Raw genomic sequence first — 18,555 nt, forward strand, 5'->3', positions numbered from 1 at the left:
GTAGCCACAGTTAAGGACCTGGGGTACTTTAAATAAAAAAAATAAAAAACACTAACATTTTTCACACAAGATAATAAATATTCGGGACATGGTGGTGCACACAGATATTTCCAACTTCACCAAAAATCATATACTGGGACCACGGTTAAACCAGCAGGATGCTACGAGTGCCCAAACTGCACAACCTGTAGGTATATGGATAGGATGTGGTATAAGATATAGAAAATAATTATATAGACAATGCCTAGATAGATACCAGATGTTAGACAGTCAATAGTTAAACAGGGTCAAAAGTTAGACACACTAAAGGTCGACAGGTACAAAAGATCAACAGGGTCAATAGTTAGACATAAAATTGGTCAACACAAAAATGGTTGACTTTTTTTTTTAGCCCTAATCTTCACCCTAACCCTCCCTTTGGTCATTACCTGCCTGGGTAGTGCCTAACCCTAACCATGGGGATAAGTGTCTGACCCTCCAGTAAGTACCTAACCCACAAAAAATCATTTGTCGACCACTTTTGCGTAGACCATTTTCACGTCTAACTTTTGTCCCTGTCTAACTATTGACTGTCTAACATCTGGTGTCTATCTAGACATTGTCTATCTAAGTACTGTATATCTACAGTCCAGAACCAATATGGATTCATGAGATCAGACACTCTGTGACATGAACAACTCATATACATGTAGTATACATAATAACTTGCCCTTGCAGCCTTTATTATACAGGACACACAACAAGGCTCTTCAAAGAGCATATGGCTTTTCATCGGTCAGCTATATGAGCGGCTTTGGATGGCAAAGCAATAGAGTGACCAGTGGCACAATACTTCAGGGGCTCTGGACACAGTATCTCATCATGAGAAATAAAATCATTGACCATGTCACCCAACTTGGCCAAAATGAAAAAATGCTCTGGAATGTGTTTCTATAATTGCTACTCTTCTATAAAGATCTTTTACCTAGTAACATTATCAAAGTATGTCTTTGATTGGTAATGTAGCATCCTTGTTACATGGGATCACAATTGTCGGCCCTTATATTTTTAGGGTAATTTTGTACTACATTCTAGTGAATATAATAGTACTTTAAGAATAGAGGACCCTTGAATACATTAGAAACGTATTTTACTATGACTGTATTGATATTTTTTATCTGCAGTATGGACAGTAGTTATCATTTTGCTCCCATTACATTTTTTGCCCCTTAGATTGGCATCATGGCAGCTAATATTCCAGATGTTATTAATGGATTCCTCTTTGATGGGGTTTCTTAGTTTTTTGCATTTGCATTTATGGTGTTCTCACTATTTCTAAATGATACATTGTCTCCTGCAGGGGGGGCGCTCCTGGGAACACTGAGCTGCTGGTAAACCACGCTGCATTGTGGAGGCCAGGATGCGCCATCCCCTGAGGACAGCGGCACACTCCACATGGGCATACAAGACCGGGACAGGAGGGCTGCACTTGTGGTGAATTGGGATTTAAGGTAAGATTGTTTTAGGTTGTTTTATGTTACATTGAAAAAGGAAAGAACAAGCTCTGAAACGTTGGTGGTTGGTATGACAAAGTCGTCACCATTTTTTTTTTGCTATTCTGGGATATTTGCTAAAGTGAATTAATATTAAACAAATTTTGGAGTTGTTCATGATTTTAAGTTATTTTTAAAATTCTACAACACAGTTACTAGTCACACTGGAAAATATTTCTGTTGAAATTGGCCCTTCACAAATAATTCCTATACGGTGTAAGAATACATTTACTTTAAACCATTCTTATGTTGAAAACTTCCATTTATAGACACTTTCTATCAATTAACATTGCTCATTGGTCTATCATTTTTTTATTTACTTGTCCATAATATGCTTTTGTGGCATTTTTTTTAATACCTGTGTTTTAATAAATTGTGGCTATATATATTTATAATTCAGAGTACTCTTTTGATAAAGATTGGTACTGAAGAATGCAGTATGCTCCACTTTAATAATTACTGTCTTTAGAGTTTGACAGAAGAGGAGGCAATCTTATTTCTTACATTGCGACAATCCTATTATAGAGGATATATCAACCAATAGAACTACTGTATACAACAAGGGTTCTACAAACACTTAAATATGTTAAAATCTGAGGTGAAATATTGGCTCAAAATGTACCAAACTATATAAATATATAGATAAGATCTATAATGCTTTAGAAGCTCTACAGTGACGTAAAATATATGATGAATGTTCACTTATATTAAGAATGGAGAAAGGCAAATCTTGAGAGATATCGTAATGATGAGAAAAAAGAACTTCCAAGAAATAGTTACATAAAAGTAAATATACAGGATATAGAAATAAACCACTACTTTGTCCAGTCAAAGGATCAATTACAGTAGGTGGAGTAAGACCAAATCTGAGGAGTTTTTTTAGACTGAGGCACACACATCTAGAATGATCCTATGTTTCACATACTGGGAATCCGAAAAAGAAAAGGCATTAGAAAGACAGAGAATGGATGAAAGAAAAAGGACAGATTATTAAAGAGCCCAAGTTTTCCATTTATCTTCTTTATTGTTGATTAATAATCAGATCACAAAATTAAACATGGGACTTAAATTTTCACCTACTATAAGTTTGATTTTTTGCTGACATAAACAGATATCAGATTATTATATAGAAAATGTTATTTTGCCACTAAACATTTTTAAAAAAAAATATTAACTTCCAATTATTTTAGAAATGAAAGACAAGACTCATTTTGATGTAAAGATGGGAAGCTTCCTACATAGTGGATGCTGGACAATAAGTTGGGCCCATATATAGGAAATCAATAAGATTTATTTAAAGAAAATTATTTATTTTCCTTATTAAAACAGAAATCTTGAATGTTGAATGCTTTTACAAAGTTACATTGAAAGATTTTAAAGGCAAACTCAAAGTCAATATTCTAATTTGTCTAGGTGGGAAAAGAATCCTAGCTTTGTTCTCTAGGTGGAGACCTATAAGGGCAACACTGAGTATCTTTTTGTTATTCTACTCATTCTAAAGCACAAAGATTTTTATTTTTCTGACTGTGAACTAGCATACACTGTTTAATCATTAGAGAGGTTGGAGTCAAATGTGAGATGTTCTAAAGCAGCTTTGCTACTTGTGTACTTTACGGACTCATTGCAGAGAGAACCCAAGTGTCCTACACTCATTATTATTATCAATCATGGTAATGTCTAAATCCCCTTCACGGAGAGGACCATAATTTCATCAGTCAGTGTCCAGCATCATTCCCAGTGTCCAGCGTCATTCCCTAACATCCAAGCGAGCATAAAGGGGGAATGTAACCTTGTGGTGAGAGTAGCGAGCCACCGAGCCCGAAGCGTGGCAAGCCCACGAGGGGCAACTTTCTTCTCTAGCTGGGGACAACTTTCGGTACTTGTGTACATAAAGTACACAAGTACCATTTAAAACATTCATTGGGTTCTCTCTGGAATAAGTCCATAAAATACACAAGTACCAATCATTTTTTTCACAGACCTGGGGGGAGATGTACTAAGCTCTAGAAAGGAAAGTGCTAAACTACCAGCTACTTAGCTCCTAACTGTCATCTTACAGACTGTTTGAAAAATGACAGGTGCTGATTGGTTGGTTCTTTATCTCTATACAATTTTTCACTTTCCAGAGCTTAGTACATTTACCCCTAAGCCCCATAATTTTTCCCCTGCGGGGATGTCTAATAGCTACTATTCATAATAATACTATTACTTTACATTTAACCCTGGCATTGAGTGGATTAAACATAGTTCTACACTAAAATACCTGAATAATCAGAAATACATAACAGATGATCAGTGCAACCCGGTGAACAGTAAAACAACATCCCTGGGGAAGATGAGAGCTCTATAACTATGAGAAACACTGTATCAATGACAACAAGGATAAGTTCTATCAGGCTCTAAAAATAGAGCAATGTGACCTGGTCATCTGAGGACTGAAAGACAGATACTTAAAAGTACATGGAACAATATATTTTGGTGCTGCTAATATGACTGGTGGTTTGCTGTTTGTAATGTCTTCAGCATAGTTACACTAAATTAAATATATGTTCACCATGCCCCTTTAACCTTCTGCAATAATTTACAACTACTTATGTAATTTATATGTTGATATGCCCTTGTGGTCTTACCTATGTGGGTAAGACCCAGAGACAATTTAAAGAGACTGCAGCGCTATAAAACAAGTACTTGATAAAGGACAAAGTGACCAGCCTGTGGCCAGGCATTGCTTACAGTCCCATCTCATAATGTAGTGAGTATACGATCCATGTTTAGTGACCATGTATCCCCTAGCCCCAATGGTGGGAATAGGGCTAAAACATTGCCAAAAAAAGAGTGCAGATGGATATTCCATTTAAACACACTAGCGCCCAAAGGGTTAAACGAGACACTGGGATTACAGTGTTATTTGTAAATCTTCAATGCTATTTTTTTCTAATAGAGTTTTTTATTTTTAAAAGCCTGAATTCCAATTCTTAGTTCGCATATAAAAGCACATTTTAAAATAATGTATGTCTAAAATGACTTTAAAATAGCATATAATTATGGTTTTCTTTAGAAAAATTAGTTTTGGTATTATAATTAAGTGCCTTAGTAAAAAGGAATGTAATGTCCTGTACGGTTATTGAAGGGCAAATTTCCCCTGATAAAGCTATAGGATTTTAAGTGATACTATGTTTCACAGTGCTACTATGATTTTAATTGTTGTATTGGTTTACGGAGTGAATTGCTACTATGATTCCGAATTGTGGATTAGCATCCATGGCAACAGACTGTTGCACACTATATGCCTCAGCTGCCTGCCACTGACGATCAGACCCACGGCTCGAAGTCCTTGAGGAGGTGGTGGACAGGTGAGTGCATTCAGTAACTAATAGCACTTTGGTTTGGGATGGGTATAAATGTTTGTTTGATTTTATGTGCAGTTGAATGCTTGTCCCCAAAACATGTTGGTGAATAAAGGACGATAGATATTTTAACCAAGTCCGCTAAGTGCTGCCTGTAGTTACTCTTTATAATATATATATATATACATACACAGTATATGCAGAAAGAGGTGGAACTGTGGCACTGGATTCTTGTACTGGGGTGTGTTCAAAGTGAACCAGGGGGATGGTTCAATACACTATATGTCCTCTTTATATAAAATGGCAGCTCAGTCTTTTCAATAGATCATTTGGTTTAGATGGTTTAGAAATGTGGAAAAAAGGGAGTCAAAAAGCAAGCGCAATATTCTGGCACCTTAATAATGCAAAGGATTTTTTGGGGATCTAGAGAAAGCTCTCACAAAAGAGACCAAATTATGGTGGGACATAAAAGGCCTAGAACAGTACATCAAGGTGAATAGTATCCCTAGAGGCCTAAGACTTGTAAAAATCACACCTTTGGGATGGATAATGCTGAACTTAAAATGGAATGGGATAAGATACATGAGTGCTCACTCAACTTAATGAGATTAATAATCAAAGAGAAAAAGAAATCCCTTACTACACTGGAAGAAGGTCTTAAAACTAAAGAGCAGCATGTCAATATGAATAAAGAAAGTGAAGAGTACAAAATCAATGAGGAAGTCTTGAATAAAAAAAAAGGAGAGACTAAAGGAAGAGGTTATCAAGATTAACGAAAGAAAGTTCCACAGGGATAAACAGGACAAGTACACTAACCAAGTAAAGAAATGGACACATTCCCAACAGTGGAGGAAAGATTCAAATATAAATTATGCTAGGTCCAAACAACCAAATTGAACTTATACCACCCAGAAGAAAGGGACATTTATAGACCACCTCAAGTAATTAGGAAGGAACCACTGACACTTAGAAACCATTTTTTCACATTAAATAGGATTAATTCCGACACAGACTGTGATTTTTTATTCCCGGCTCCAGCACAACCACATCGGGACATGAATCAAAAGTATGCAAAAAGGGAAAATATAACAAGGGCCTCCCCACTAAAAGGAAGACTATCAGGAGAAGAGGAAAAAGAGGAGGCCAACAGAAACCTCAAAAGAAGGTTCCTCCATTAGATACAGCTCCTAGAGAGAAAGGCATTTTCATTTATCAACACATATCTTAACTACATTAGAAGAATCTTTATTAAGTGAAGATTGACATTTGCCCCCATTCAGAAACCCAATAAATTCAAGATGTTTATCAATCTCAATAAATTTACCAGGATTTTAACTCTAAAATGCCACTTTCACTAAGAAAGAAACAGAAATTATGACAAACTATTACTCATCGAAGTCTAATCTGAAGCCACCTTCTAAGTTTTACCAAGTGAAATCCAAGGGACACCACATTGATATATGTTATGATCTGGTTAAGAAAGATCTACTGGATAATACCAGTATGAAAGAAGTCAAACCGAATCTTACTCATGCAGAGAAACATGCCCTGAAAACCCTTAACGGTAATGAGGAATTAGTACTGAAGCCAGTGGATAAAGTAGGAGGTATAGTCATTCAGAACAGAAAGGACTATGAGAAAGAAGCCTTTAGACTACTTAGTGACTTAGTAAGCTCATACAAACCCCAACCCAAGGACCCTATGAAGGAATTCCTCACTGAACTCAGGACGATCTTGGTCAATGGACTGCATAACAATATCATAATTAAGGATGAATATTAGTTTCTTCTACATAGCACCCCCATGATACCCATATTTTACCATCTACCTAAGATACTTAAAGACTTAGAAAATCCTCCAGGTAGACCAATTATAGCATGGATCGATTCCCTCATGGCCCATTTATCTGAATACGTAGATGTGTTTTTGAACCCTCACATCAAGAAATTTACATCATATCTAAAAGACACCACCAGTGTACTAAGCCATATGGAGAATTTTGAATGGAAGGCAAACTACAAATGGGCCACAGTAGATGTCTCATCAATATATACCTCAATAGAATATGAGAAATGTATCCTGGCTTGTCAGAAAAGTCTAGTGGAAGATTCCACTCTGAATGATCCGCATAAGAATTTTAACGGCATTTTAATATGTTTTATTTTAACCCACAATTATTTTACATTTTTAAACCTGTGTCATCTCCAGATCTCTGGGATTTCTATGGGCACAATTTTTGCACCCAGTTATGCAAATATTATTTTATGGGCATGTGGGTGGACAATCATATTTTTAAGGATAATCCTTTTTATGATAAAATAAAATTTTATAAGAAGTACATAGATGATATTATCCTGATCTGGGATGGAGAGAAAGAAGATTTTGAAAGATTCATTGAATTATCCACCAGAATGACTAACCAGAAATTTACATATAATTTCAGTAAGGACCAGGTAGAGTTTCTGGACCTGGTCTTGTCTAGTTAAGATACTTCTGTAGTTACTAAAAACGTAATTAAAGCGGTGGATGCGAATAGCTATCTTCACTATAAAAGCAGTCACACTAAATCTTGGAAGAATAACATTCCTTTCTCACAATTATCCAGAATTAAAATAAATTGTACAGACCAAGAATCTTACCAGGAACAAGTGAAAGTATACGCGGGCCGATTCAGAAATAGAGCATATCCTGAGAATATTGTGGACAAAGCCCTGTCTAAAATGGAAAGGATCAACAGGCAGGAACTGCTGACCCAGAAGGAGCAAGACGAAAGGGTGAAATAATTTGTTCCTTTTATCACACAACTGAACAGTGAAGAAGTGAATATTTTTTTTTAATAAGCACTGGAATATTCTTAAAATGGACCCTATTTTAGGAGAATTTGTACCTGCTAGACCAGACAGTGTTTAAAAAAAAAATCAAGAAAACTCAAAGAAATCTTGGCTCTTAGCAGACTTCAACAACTGACCATGGTGAAACAGTCCACGATCAAATGTTTAGGATCATATAAGTGTGGTCACTGTAATGTTTAGGATCATATAAGTGATATTTGTCGATCCTAACCGACGTTCATTTTTCAATTCAGACAAATCCATGGAGTAAAAACTCAAGCACTTTACTAATTGCAATTCTATGTCGGTTGTTTATATGATTGAATGCAGCTGCCGACTTCAATACATAGGAAAGACGAAAAGACAGCTGAAATTAAAAGAACACAAGAACATTTGAGAAATAAAAATAATAAAGCTTAGAGCCATCCAATTTCTAGGCATTTTTCTAGCCACCATAATTCTTCAACAGAAGGTCTTGCCTATAAAGCATTGGAACATGTCACCTTGGACACCAGAGGTTGAGACCTGATGAAATTTCTGTCACAAAGAGAAATGTTTTGGCTATATGGACTGAATACATTGTCCCCATTGGGCCACAATGAAGGTTATGAGATAGCCCCCTTTTTGTGACCTGCAAAATAACTTTAATATTTTATAATACTTGATTTATTGTTCAGTATTGTATATATGTATATTTTAGAAGTATTTTTTAAGTATATTAGTGGGATTGGTCTCTAAGTATAATATACTTCATATTGTCTGTCAAAGGTGGTTTATAATACTTTTTAGCATTTTTTAGCATTTTGTTTTTTAGTGTATTGTCTTTTTAGCGTAATTTGTCTTTTAGCAAATTTATCTATCACAAATGTTTAATTATTGCTCTCTGATATTAATGTTGTTATATTTTATATTTATATGTTTTAGATACATTTTAATACGTCATCTATGTCCATATATTAGTTGTAGGCCCAACCCTTATATACCCTTGTAATTATTTATTTATATTTACATTATGGCCAGTATACTCCAACAAAATGGAGCTTGACCATTAGAATATGGAGACATTTGTATAGAATTTGTACATGACCAATAAGGGCCAATCACAGTATAGCATTGAGACATGTCTCAGTCTGTGGGTCTCCGCTAGCTTCAAGAGTGGAGACTGCATGGCTGTACACTTCAGTGGCGAGGACCGCCACAAATGACGCGCACTTCCAGTTTGAGTGGCCACGAACCGGAAGTAGATGATTTTGGCACCTTTTACTCCAAAGAGGGAGCTGAATAGGGTATATAAGGGCTATCCCTGTCATGTATTGATTACTGTCCCTGAGGAAGCCTTTATCAAGGTGAAACGCATTGGGACACCTGCCTCACCTCCACCAACCTCTGCTGACACCCCAAAACACCTGGATACCTGGTGGAGATATTTATAAGATAAGCAATTTTCTACCTTATGTTAATTTTAAATGTGCATTGTATAAATAAATTTCAGTTGAAACTTACTACACTATGGTAACAAATCCTTTGCATTATTAAGGTGCCAGAATATTGTATCTGTGGCATACATTGAGTCCGGGACAGTGGTGTTACAGGAGTGAAACTTCTAGATGTGGTCTGGTGTTTGTCGCAATTGTTATATGATACGCTTACATAACAAGCGTATACAGGGTATGCTTTTATATTGGAGTCAAACATAATTCTGATTGGTTATTTTAACTACTACACTATCATGCGCTTGCTTTTTCGCCCCCTTTTTCCCATAGAGATAAATATATATATATATATATATATATATATATATAGTAGATTCTTGATAAAAGTCTTTGGTGACAAACGTCGAACAAACAACTTAGTTGTTGTCTTATTCTTAACTTACAAGACCCATGAGTGCCTCTGCTTTATCTATAAGGTGTTCCTTACCTCTGCTGGCACCAGGGCATGTTATTTTCAATTTATTGAGGAGTGCCAGCCTTGTGTGTTTGTATATATATATATATATATATATATATATATATACATACATACATACATTTATTTTATTAACAGTTTCTTATATAGCGCAGCATATTCCGTTGCGCTTTACAATTGTTAACATTAATAGAACAAAACTGGGTAATAACAGACAGATATATAGGTAGGAAGGCCCTGCTCGCAAGCTTACAATCTATATATACACACATATACATATATATACTAGGGGTGTGCACCGGCCACTTTTCGTGTTTTGTGTTTTGGTTTTGGATCTGGATCTTTCTTCGTGTTTTGGATCTGGATTGGTTTTGCCAAAACCACCCTTCCGTGTTTTGGGTTCTGGGTTTTGTGTTTTGGATCTGTATTTTTTTGAAAAAAAGCATAAAAACAGCTAAAATCACAGAATTTGTAGGTTTTTCTGCTCCTATGCTATTATTAACCTCAATAACCTTAATTTCCACTAATTTCCAGTCTATTCTGAACACCTCACACCTCACAATAGTGTTTTTATGTCCAAAAGGTTGCACCGAGGTAGCTGGATGACTATGCTAAGCGACACGAGTGGGCGGCACAAACACGTGACCCATCTAGGCGTGAAACTGCAGTGGCAGACAGGATGGCATTGAAAAACTAGGCCCCAAACTGTACATAATGCAAAGAAAAAAAAGAGGTGCAAGATGGAATTGTCCTTGGGCCCTCCCACCCACCCTTATGTTGTATAAACAGGACATGCACACTTTAACAAACCAATCATTTCAGCGCCAGGGTCTGCCACACAACTGTGGCTGAAATGATTGGTTCGTTTGGGCCCCCACAAAACAAGCTGGCAATTAATCTGTCCCTGCACAAACTGGCTCTACGGAGGCAAGAAGTCGTCCTCATCCTCCTCATCCACAGATTCCTCACCCTCTTCAGTGTTATGTACATCCTCATCCTCACAGAGTATTAATTCGTCCCTGCTGGAACCACAGGTCCCTCTGTACATTCTGGAGGCTGGTCTCCCTGGAAGAGTTGATCATTCATTTATGAACATCATCTTCTCCACATCTTGTGGAAGCAACCTCCTACGCCTTTCGCTAACAAGGTTCCCGGCTGCACTAAACACTCTTTCGGAGTACACACTGGAGGGGGGGCAACTCAGGTAAAATAGAGCCAGTTTGTACAGGGACCTCCAAATTGCTTCTTTTTCCTGCCAGTACAGGTACGGACTGTCTGACATGCCTACTTGGATGCTGTCACCGATGTAATCCTTTAACAGACAGACGCACGCTTGTCGCTGCTGCTTTGAGGATTCAAGTGCGGCTACAGCCCACACAATTCACAAAGACAGAAAAAAGAAGAAGAATATTTTTATTCTTTGTGTAGCACACTTTGAGGGTGTCACCACCCTTTAACAGACAGACGCACGCTTGTCGCTGCTGCTTTAAGGATGCAGGTGCGGCTACAGCCCACACAATTCACAAAGACAGAAAAAAGAAGAATATTTTTATTGTTTGTGTAGCACACTTTGAGGGTGTCACCACCCTTTAACAGACAGACGCACGCTTGTCGCTGCTGCTTTAAGGATGCAGGTGCGGCTACAGCCCACACAATTCACAAAGACAGAAAAAAGAAGAAGAATATTTTTATTGTTTGTGGAGCACACTTTGACGGTGTCACCACCCTTTAACAGACAGACGCACGCTTGTCGCTGCTGCTTTGAGGATGCAAGTGTGGCTACATCGCACACAAGTCACAAACACATTAAAAAAATAGTTTTTTATTTTTTGGAGCACTTTGAGAGTTACACCACCCTTTAACAGACAGACGCACGCTTGTCGCTGCTGCTTTAAGGATGCAGGTGCGGCTACAGCCCACACATTTCACAAAGACCGAAAAAAAAAGAAGAATATTTTTATTGTTTGTGTAGCACACTTTGAGGGTGTCACCACCCTTTAACAGACAGACGCACGCTTGTCGCTGCTGCTTTAAGGATGCAGGTGCGGCTACAGCCCACACATTTCACAAAGACAGAAAAAAAAAGAACAATATTTTAATTGTTTGTGTAGCACACTTTGAGGGTGTCACCACCCTTTAACAGACAGACGCACGCTTGTCGCTGCTGCTTTGAGGATGCAGGTGGAATCTAGACGGGATTTGGAACTGAGGACACACTACCTCCATCAATTGTCTAAATCCCACTGCACTAATGTCGGATACCGGACGCACGTCTAACACCAACATAGCAGTCAAGGCCTCAGTTATACGTTTTGCTTCAGGATGACTGCTGTCGTACTTCATCCTCATCGCTAGGGACTGTTGGAGGGTCAATTGTTTAGTAAAAGTAGTGATGTTCCTACTTCCTCTCTGGGATGATGAACAACTCCCAGCAGCAGCAACAGCACTAGTAGGAAGTGGTTCTTGATCTTTCCCTATTTTATTTTTATCAGAGAAAGTTTGGTCCTCCATTTATGTTATATTGATATATATACATGCGGCTAAAGTGCACACAAACACAGAAAATATTTTTTTATTTTTGCTGGAGAGTAGTGCACTTTGTGGGTTACACCAGCCTTTAAGAAATGAGCCAGCCGGCTCTTTACTTATGGGACACAGGCGCACGCTTGGCGCTGCTAATTTGTTGATGCACGTGCAGCCACAGTGCACACAAGTCACAAACACAGAAAATATATATTTTTTTGGTTTGGAGTGTACTTTGGGGGTTACAGAACCCTTTAACGGTCAAGCCAGCCGGCCCTTTACTTATGACACAGGCGCACGCTTGGCACTACTTTGTTGATGCACGTGCGGCTACTGCGCACACAATTCACAAACACAGAAAATAATTTTTTTTTTGGTTTGGACTGGAGTGTACTTTCGGGGGTTACAGCACCCTTTAACGGTCAAGCCAGCCGGCCCTTTACTTATGACACAGGCGCACACTTGGCACTACTTTGTTGATGCACGTGCGGCTACTGCGCACACAATTCACAAACACAGAAAATAATTTTTTTTCGGTTTGGACTGGAGTGTACTTTGGGGGTTACAGCACCCTTTAACGGTCAAGCCAGCCGGCCCTTTACTTATGACACAGGCGCACGCTTGGCACTACTTTGTTGATGCACGTGCGGCTACTGCGCACACAATTCACAAACACAGAAAATAATTTTTTTTTTGGTTTGGACTGGAGTGTACTTTCGGGGGTTACAGCACCCTTTAACGGTCAAGCCAGCCGGCCCTTTACTTATGACACAGGCGCACGCTTGGCACTACTTTGTTGATGCACGTGCGGCTACTGCGCACACAATTCACAAACACAGAAAATAAATTTTTTTTTGGTTTGGACTGGAGTGTACTTTCGGGGGTTACAGCACCCTTAACGGTCAAGCCAGCTGGCCCTTTACTTATGACACAGGCGCACGCTTGGCACTACTTTGTTGATGCACGTGCGGCTACTGCGCACACAATTCACAAACACAGAAAATAATTTTTTTTTTGGTTTGGACTGGAGTGTACTTTCGGGGGTTACAGCACCCTTAACGGTCAAGCCAGCCGGCCCTTTACTTATGACACAGGCGCACGCTTGGCACTACTTTGTTGATGCACGTGCGGCTACTGCGCACACAATTCACAAACACAGAAAATAATTTTTTTTTTGGTTTGGACTGGAGTGTACTTTCGGGGGTTACAGCACCCTTTAACGGTCAAGCCAGCCGGCCCTTTACTTATGACACAGGCGCACGCTTGGCACTACTTTGTTGATGCACGTGCGGCTACTGCGCACACAATTCACAAACACAGAAAATATATTATTTTTTTAGCACTTGGGGGGAGCACCCCTGATGGACAGAGCACCCCCTGGACAACACTACAGCACCTCTTTAGGACTGGGACACTGCACAGGACTTTGGAGTGGACACAGCCCCTATGGAGAAGTGACTGCACAACACAGTCCAGCCAGCCCCTATGGACTTTGAAGTAGTGGACACAGCCCCTATTAACAACAGCAGCACAGCACAACACAGCCAGCCCCTATGGACTTTGAAGTAGTGGACAACAGCAGCACTACACTACACTACACTACACAGCCCTAACTCCCACCCTCCCTCTTCACTGTCCACAGCCGAGTGAGAAAATGGCGCCGACGTGGGTACCTTATATAGGATCCAAAACCCGCGAGACTCGGAAGGCGGGATGATGACGTTTTGCCTCGATTTCAGATCCGAGTCAGGCGGGAAAAGTCGAGCCTGATTCGGATCAGACTCGGATCGGGGGGGCTCGGGGGGGTTCGGATTTCAGAAATCCAAACCCGCTCACCCCTAATATATACACGCATATACTTATATATACACACACATATATATATATATATATATATATACACACATATATATATATATATATTAGTGCAACAGGTTAGACCCGATTGCATTTACAGCTCCATACACTTTTTGTCAAAGTCAATGCAGAGTTGGAGATTGTAACCTCAATCTAAAGATACTGACAGGAATACTGTGCTACATGCTAACAGCTTTCATCCTCCAGCACCCAAGAGAAGCCTCTCACACACTCAATTATTGTGCATCATCAGAATCTGTTGCGATCATGAGGATGCCCTACTTCAGATCGATCAAATGATCTTGAAATTTATAGCCAGGGGCTATCATCCTAAAATATTAAAAGAATGCAAAGAGGAAGCCTTGAGAGTATTTAAATATAATGATTTGAGACCTAATGAGAAGTCACAAGAACAGAATAACATGGTTTGGGTTCAGGACTACTTATACGGTTCTCATGAGATGATGAAAAAGGCTAAACAACTTTGGCCTCTAGTCACATCTGATTCGACATTAATTGCACTTAAGGACACTAATATCAGGCCTGCTTACAGAAGAGGATTCAGTATCAAAGACTTGGTAGTACATAAAGATATAAGCAAACATAGACCACAAGCACCTGCACATTTTTTAACCAGAAAACTTGGTAATTTTAAATGCACTGGCTGCATTACATGCAGCCATTTGGAAGTGGGCAATACTTTCGTACATCTGCATTCTGGCAAAAAATGCACCAACAAATACCCACTTACCTGTATGAGTCGATACGTGGTGTATTTTATTAGATGGGGAAGACAACACGCATCTAGCATCTAGCACTGCATAGATCTAGCATAAGGGCAGCACTGGAAGGCAAACAGATGGATCAACCTGTGGCTAAGCACTTTTGTGGTTTTAAACACAGTCTGGCCACACTATGATGTAAGATGATTGACAGGATACTTCCAAATGTCTTTGTTGGAGATAGAAGCCGGATATTACTGCAGCATGAGACCAAGTGGATTTACACCCTCAAGACCATACAACTGTTCATTCTGAATTAAATTATGTCCTGTTCATGCTATCTTTGGATACATATTCTTACCTTAGTAGATATAGTCACCTGTCATATGTTGATAGGTGACAGATATATACAGTGTTATGTTATACAGTAAGCATAAAATTTTTTGTGATATAGTCTATATATAAATAATGTTTAGTTCCTGATCCCTAATTATAATAGATGATCTATTAGTATTATTGTCCCCTTATGGTCTTTTCCTGTTTATTACAGCAGTTATGGTGATGGTTGATTGCCACATCTTGCCATATAATATAGTGGTCAGTAATCAGTGGCCTTACTATCATTAGTAATTACCACTGGCCTGCTTATACATTAACAGGTTATTTGTTCAGTTCTTTAATTTTTTTTCGATTATGCATTTTTTGCTGATTTATATGCACTTGTTTATGCCTGTAGTTATGTTGATGGTTCACTATGTTCTTAGCCACGCCTCCTTGAGATGACAGTGATGTCATCAGATCTTGCCAGGGATCGAAATGCGTGGACACTTGCACTGGGTGATCGTTATAAAAGGTATATCAGTGAGTTTATTATCTTGTGGATGCCTTGATAAAGGAGGTACAGCTCCGAAACGCTGACTGATAGGCAAAGTATTGCTGTATTTATTTATCTATCTGAAGTCTCTATGAGTGCCATCCGTGGGTTGCAGATTATATATCATCGTAACAATAAGGAACTTTGCAAGCAATGGTGTCATATATTGAACCAGTGCAGCTTTGATCTAATGGTGCTGGTGATCTGGCAGGTGAACACTGAAATCTCTAATTTGGAAAAAGATACATGTTCATGTGAACAGAGAGGGTTAGGCATTCTGAAAGATGATAGTTCGTGTGATTAGTTGGCTTAACTGGAGCATAGCATTGAATCTTTCAACTCTGATTTGCTAACATTTAATAAAAATAAATATAAAAGGGTTAAAGAAGATTACAAGGAGCTTATCTTTTCAGGGTGGCAAACGCCAATTAGGACAAGGCTTAGGAGGAGGTTTGACATAGCATATACAGACTTAGAGTCACAGACATCTGACTCAGATCATTCCAGTTCCAGAGGCAAACCTTTTTTAAGGGGCAGACTCCCTGCACATACTCAAAACGGAAAAGATGTTGCAGGAGGGGGAAGAGGTGGCCTCAAGTTTAGGAAAAGAAATATCACAGAGGGGATGGAAGAAATGCTATCTATCTATAACATTTCAGACTATGTTCCCACCCCTACAGATTGACAGTCCTGTAAAAGGGTCTCATTTGTCAACACGTACAAACAGAGGGCCTTTGACTGTGAGGTTAAATTATATAAATTCTAACGCCAATTAAGGCTGAAAGTTTTTTTCATAAATCCAAAAATGTTCAACTTATGATATCTCCCTTTCATGTCACAAGCAATTTTGATCCTCCATCTTCTAATCCTTCAATTGACACCTTTTTTAGGCTTGTCAGACAAGATGTGATACCCTTCATGAAAAAGCAGAAGGTATCATATTTTAATCTGTCCAAAGTTGAACGCGATGCAATCAAAAAACGTAGAGAATAAATCCATCATCATATGCCCTGTCGATAAAGGTGGGGGTATGGTGATGATGAATAGATGTCACTATATTGCAGAGGTCCATAGGCAACTCTCTGACCACTCTTGCTATAAGGAGTTAAGACATTATCCGACTACTTTATTTAAAAAAGAGGTAGATTCAATTATCTCTTTAGGGCATTCTAATGGGTGGCTGGACGAACATATAGTCAAGTTCCTTACTCAGGACCAACCAATAATACCACTTTTATATGTCCTACCAAAAGTTCATAAATCCATGACCAGGCCCCCTGGGAGGCCTATTATCTCCTCCAAGGGGTCACTGTGTCAAACTATTTCACAACATGTTGACTTCTTTCTACAAACGGGTGGTCAAAAATGTTGCCTGGATCTTAAAAGATACCACTAACTTCTTGTTGAAGTTAAGAGCATTCGGACAACCCCCCAAGGGATGTTTCTTGGTAACTTTGGACATAGTGAGTTTGTATACTAACATTACACACATTGAAGGTTTGGTAACAATTAGGAAGGTGATCCATGAGAATGTTAGCTACACAGGACCCCCTAGTGAATTCCTATTATTATTGATAAACATAATACTTCACAAAACTATTTGCTTTTTGAGAACGCCTTCTACCTATAACTGCAAGGCACAGCTATGGGGCCCCTAGCTATGCCAATTTGTACATGTATGACTATGAATGTCAATACATTTTGAACAGTAAGTTTTCTAAATTCATCTCTATGTACACCAGATTCATAGATGACTGTTCCTTGTGTTGTCTGGCAGATTGGAGTCCCTCAATGAATTAATTTCTTTGTTAAACAACATCAACAGCACCATTAGGTTTACATGTTCTAGCAGTCCTCTTAGCATCAATATTTTTTGGATGTGACTATCTCCATAGTAGACAATCATTTTGTAATGAATATCTTCAAAAAACTGACTGATTTGAATACTGTCTTGATCACCGAAAGTTTTCATCCTCAAACCCTCAAAAAAGGTCTACCTTATTCTCAGTTGATCAGAGTGGCAAGAATAACATCAGATCCGGATCAATTATTGGAAGCACTTAATAATATGGGCATGGACTTTATTCAACATGGCTATGATAGACACGAAGTAAACGATGCAATACAACACTGTCTCACTGTAAACAGAGAATCATTACTCTGTTCCACATATGAGGATCCTAATATTAATTGGGTGGTCTATCCGACTACCTTTTCAATATCTTCACACAAGATGAGGGAATCTATTCTTAGGCACTGGCACATCATAAGGACAGATCCCATATTGAAAGATACGTGTCAGAGTAAACCTCTTTTTGCATACAAAAGAAACAGCAATCTCAAAGACCTGGTGACTAATGCGTATTTAAATATACAAGTGCAGAATGAGAATTGGCTTGCACCTAAAAAGGAGCATTTTGTTGCAGTGGCTGCGTTAATTGCCAATACCTGATAATAGGAGACACATTTAAACATCCTAATAATGGTCTACTATACAGATTACAACATTGTATGACCTGTGAAAGTAAATTTGTAATTGACTTAATTATGTGTCCCTGTAAAAAGTTATATATTGGGAAAATGACAGGTATGCTAAAAGAACGGATTGCCATATATCGTTCTCGATAAATAAAACATCATAAATAGATCAAAGTACACCACCAGTCGCAAGACGTTTTCATGATCTGGGACATACGATCAAAGACTTCCGTTTCATGCCACTAGATCAAATTAAACCACTTTGAAGTAAAAGTTTTCCTCGGTCACCTCCTCTTCTAAGGTAATGTGAATTTATTTATAGATTTTAATCCCTACTGCCAATGAGATTGAATGAGGAGAATTCCTTTGGCGTGTTCTTATAATGGGACATTGTCACTTGGACTGTTGTCCTATTAATAGCCTCTTGCTGGTATTTAACATGCTGTTATGAGTCGGTTCTTCATTATGGCTAGATTGTATTTG

The sequence above is a fragment of the Taudactylus pleione genome, unplaced genomic scaffold, assembly GCF_031769625.1.
Source record: "Taudactylus pleione unplaced genomic scaffold, aTauple2 ptg000198l, whole genome shotgun sequence".
Classification (NCBI taxonomy): Eukaryota; Metazoa; Chordata; class Amphibia; order Anura; family Myobatrachidae; genus Taudactylus; species Taudactylus pleione.